Source organism: Cupressus sempervirens, chromosome 2 (genome assembly GCF_028749045.1).
Source record: "Cupressus sempervirens isolate cs-2001-9-10 chromosome 2, ASM2874904v1, whole genome shotgun sequence".
In the NCBI taxonomy this organism is placed as follows: domain Eukaryota; kingdom Viridiplantae; phylum Streptophyta; class Pinopsida; order Cupressales; family Cupressaceae; genus Cupressus; species Cupressus sempervirens.
In genome coordinates this window covers 568,670,511-568,675,368 of record NC_143119.1, presented here as the reverse complement: position 1 = coordinate 568,675,368, position 4,858 = coordinate 568,670,511, and the positions used below count along the sequence as shown (strand labels likewise).

At 46.3% G+C, this 4,858-nt stretch overlaps 1 pseudogene; it reads right to left on the bottom strand.

The window, feature by feature from the left end:
* Positions 1 to 224: 224 nt before the first annotated feature.
* Positions 225 to 754, bottom strand: LOC149574658 (18S ribosomal RNA; annotated as a pseudogene; the record flags this gene model as incomplete).
* Between the last annotated feature and the right edge of the window lie 4,104 nt (positions 755 to 4,858).

The window sequence follows — 4,858 nt, the reverse complement described above, 5'->3', positions numbered from 1 at the left end:
GCCCAGACCCCCTCTGAACTGCAACCGAGTAGAGACCTCTCATTCTGATGCAGACATTGTTCGAAGGCACCGATCCTAATTCAGATTGCATCTGAGTCTCTTCTTCACCTCGCAAGGAATCCATGATTTCGATCACAGCATTCGATGTGACCCTCAACCTTGATGACACTGGACCTGTAGCTTGGTCATCTAGCACATTACTGCAGGGCCAAGTGTTCGCATGTCGTACAACGGGTAGGGACGTAGTCAACGCAAGCTGATGACTCTCGTTTACTAGGAATTCCTCATTGAAGATCAATAATTGCAATGGTCTATCCCCATCACGATGCAATTTGGAAAGATTTCCCAAACCTTTTGGGCCAGGGAGAGAAACTCGTTGGTTGCATCAGTGTAGCGTGCGTGCGACCCAGAACATCTAAGGGCATCAAAGACCTTATATTGCCTCAAACTTCCATGGCCTAGGAGGCCATAGTCCCCGTAAGAAGCTGGCTGCAAAGGGGAACCTCCGCGTAGCTAGTTAGCAGGCTAAAGTCTCGTTTGTTAATGGATTTAACCATACAAATCGCTCCACCAACTAAGAATGGCCATGCACCACCACCCATAGAATCAAGAAAGAGCTCTCAATCTGTCAATCCTTACTATGTTTGTACCTAGTAAGTTTTCCCGTGTTGAGTCAAATTAAGCTGTAGGCTCCACTCCTGGTGGTGCCCTTCCATCAATTCCTTTAAGTTTTAGCCTTGCGACCATACTCCCCCCATAACCCAAACACTCTGATTTCTCAGAAGGTGCTGGCGGAGTCCTTAGAGCAACATCTGTCGATCCCTAGTCGGCATCATTTATGGTTGAGACTAGGAGGGTATCTGATCGTCTTCGAGCCCCCAACTTTCATTCTTGATTAATGAAAACATCCTTGGCAAATGCTTTCACAGTGGTTCATCTTCCATAAATCCAAGAATTTGACCTCTGACAATGAAATACGAATGCCCCCGACAGTCCCTATTAATCATTACTCCAGTCCCGAAGGCCAACAGAACAAGACCAGACTCCTATCGTGTTATTCCATTCTAATGTATTCAGAGTGTAGGCTTGCTTTGAGCACTCTAATTTTTTCAAAGTAATGGCACTGGAACCACGACCCAGCCAATTAAGGCCAGGAACATGCTGCCTACAGAAGGGACGTGAGGGCCAGTGCATACCCAGAAGGCGGATCGACCATGACGACCCAAGGTCCAACTACGAGCTTTTTAACTGCAACAACTTAAATATACGCTATTGGAGCTGGAATTACCGTGGCTGCTGGCACCAAACTTTCCCTCCAATGGATCCTCATTAAGGGATTTACATTGTACTCATTCTAATTACCAGACTCGATGAGCCTAGTATTGTTATTTATTCTCACTACCTCCCCGTGTCAAGATTGGGTAATTTGCACGCCTATTACCTTCCTTTGATGTGGTAGCCATTTCTCAAGCTCCCTCTCCATAATTGAACCCTAATTCTCCATCACCCATCACCACCATGGTAGGCCTCTATCCTACCATCAAAAGTTGATAGGGTAGAAATTTGAATGAAGCGTCTCCAGCACAAAGGCCATGCATTTGCTCTGGCATGCATCCGAACACAATCTGATGCACAAGCAACAAGAATGACGTTCACAGCACATGTAGGACTCGCAACACTCAAAGATTTTGCACAAGAGGAAAGTGTCTCATCATCGACTAGAGAGGGCCGAATAGGGAGCCTCGATTCTCAAGCACCTGGGAAGAACATCCTGTACGAAACCCTTTACCCTCGAACTCGCTATCACCACTACTCAAAAAGAAGCCTCGATCTATACGAGATGCACCGTGCACATAGCCACCTCAATTGTAAGGCCACTCAGAGACATCCATTTCCCAGGCATATGCCTCCTACATGCCTATTAAGGTGCACCCGCACAAACAAAATCCTTCTCGATCGCAACAAACATTTTCCCATGATGAAGAGCTGGTTGCCGAAGTGCCAACGAAGACCACCGTGCTGAAGGGTGAAGGGCCGTGCAAGGTTAAAACATGGCTGGTTATGCGATTGGCGGGGGCATCACTATGCACGCGACCACGTCAATTATAAGGCCACTCAAGGGCATCATCTATAACACCTCTTTCGCACATTTATAGGTGATGAGAGCCCACCTGCATACACGGACATGTCTAACCTTTGGCAAATATCTCCTTTCCTAGCATAGCCTCGCTAACCATTCCCTGTGAGACGTGATCTGCTAGTGCAGGTACAAAAAAGTTCCTACAGGTGAACACTCACACTAGCATTGTTGGACAAGCTTCAATATCATGCACATGCACATACCGAAGAATTGCACTGTGAGGGAGCCACCCGCGAGCACCCACATCTTGGAAAAAAGCATTCGTGCGATTTGTTACCCTAGATAGACACGTTGGGCCTGCACTTGTCAGAGCATTACAAAGACAAGCGCTCTGGTTCGCAAGAGCTTGAGAAGAACATCTCGTACCAAAACCCATTCCCCCAAAATGCTCGAATCACAAATGCTCGCAGTAGAGTCATAATGCAAAGATGTACACTGTGCATGCGACTGAGTAAGGACACTCAAAGACATCCATTTCCCAGGCATATGCCCCCTACATGCTTTTTGGTGCACCCCATACAAACGGCCATACTTCGACAAGCCCTCCCAGAATTTTGCATCTAAAGAGAGATGAAATGCCTTGGGCTTTTTGTCCACACAATGCGAACACCGAATGCTCTCTTTAGGGGGAAGCTAAAGAAGAGTATCTCCCTCATAACCCATGAGTTGCAGCTGTTCGGATCGCATGGGTAGGACAGGGCATTGAGAGATTCCGCATCCAAACAAAAATGATTGGTAATACTCTTCGCTTCTACTGGCTCGGACCACAAAAGCTGTCACGAAAGTGCCATGCACTTCGTAGGATGAGATAGTGAAGAGGCAAGCACGCACCAAGAAAGCACTAGCAAATAAATTATGTGTCAATTAAACCTTTTGCCAGCCCCCCTCTCAATCCCAAGGCTCTACCAATTGGCAAAAACTTAGGGTGGAGAGTGGACCCTTGACAAAATTAGGGACGTCGAGCAATGCACCTGTGCAACCATCTCTTTCCTTCTTTCCGTCTAGGCAGGATAAAAATGCAATGATAGAACATGCCAAGAGATGGAGCCCTTGGCTAAAAGATACAACTCCATACACTCAGGAACAAGTGCATCTTAGAATCAAACACCAAATGTGCAATGTGTTGCAAGCCATACAGACACCTACATATGGGGTATCAAACAAAACAAATCGATAAGTACTTCCCATCAGCTCTGCCATTGCAATTACCGAATGGGATATACTCACTACCACAGATTCTAATGACCATCATTACCATCTCAGAATAGATACAAGCACATCGAGCTTCATCCGATCAACTAGATGAATTTCACCTTGAAGGGGCCCAATCCAAAAGTTTCAGACGTCATCTCCTAGAACAGTCAAGAACAAGACCAATCTTACATGCAAACTCTGCTACTGTGCAAACATAGGTTGCAATTAAAGAGAAATTGCAAGGCCGTCACAATGGCCTGAGGCCAATGCTCTGACTAAGTCAATTTTCTCTTGCAATCACCATGCCACCGTTCACAGAGAGATCTCCCCATTCACTTGTGATGCGACACACAATCCAAGTCCTAGATGCGAGCTCACCCTTGAAAGACCACTTTCCAAGACATTCCCCGATGACACATTGGAACAATGATCACTGTCGTACAATTCCCAATGTTGTGCCAATCGATTTGGCATAGAGGCGACCTTTGGGAGCTCCTACATAGAAATCAAGATGTGCTTTCGTACCCATCTCTCACAAAAACCAATGTTAGCTGTGAACAAATTTAGAATCCAAGGGCTTGTATCCATCAATATCGTCGGCACTAGCTCTATATACAAAGCCCATGGAGAGGTTCCGATAAGAGAAGCTCCCCTGTGCTCACTTGCACAAACATCCAAAATTATAGACACAAGCTCCCACCCCTAGCATCGCTCTCCAGATCACCGCAATGACACATTGGAATGAAAACCATTGTCGAACAACTCCCGAAATGGTGGCAATGGAGTGAGAAAGAAGAGAAACTTTGGGGAGCCGCGCATAGCGAACGGGCCGCTGCTGCCTCATTTCGCTCTTATATAGATCCGACATTGTTGATTTCATTTGGAATCTGAGGCTGCATTCATCCTTGCTCACACAAGCAATGGCTCTTCTAATCGAATGGCCACGGGGAGCTTCTGATAACAAAGGATCCCTTGTCACTCGTGATGCGCAGCCCAACTGCTAGATGACCGCTCACCCTTTAGATCGCTGCCCAGGCAACCACCACAATGGCACCATTGGAATGACAACTGCTACCGAACCATTCCAAAAATTTTGTGCCGAAGAAGTTGTTGCAAAGAGAATGAATCTGGGGAGAGAGCCCTCACATAGCAAAATTAGGATGGCTTCATGGCCCTCCCAATAGAAATGATGCTGGTGCCAATATTCCAAATCAAAATAACGTGTCTTTCTCGAACACCAACACTAATTCTATTGTGGAGGGTCACCAAGAGCTTTTGTTATCAAAAAGCTCCCATTGTAGCCACAATAGGCACACAAAAAATTGCTAGAGCGCCAAGCACCCACCTCATGGCTAGACAAGGGCTCGCCATTAGATCAACTTCAAAATTGTTGAACAGACGCGCTGTAGAATGGTAACCACTGCCAAGTCTCTTCTGTAATTGCATCGGTCGAGTGATCAAAGAAGGTGATCTAAGAGAGAGTTAAAGGCTAGGGATTTTTTGGGGGATTCACGCCGATAGCAA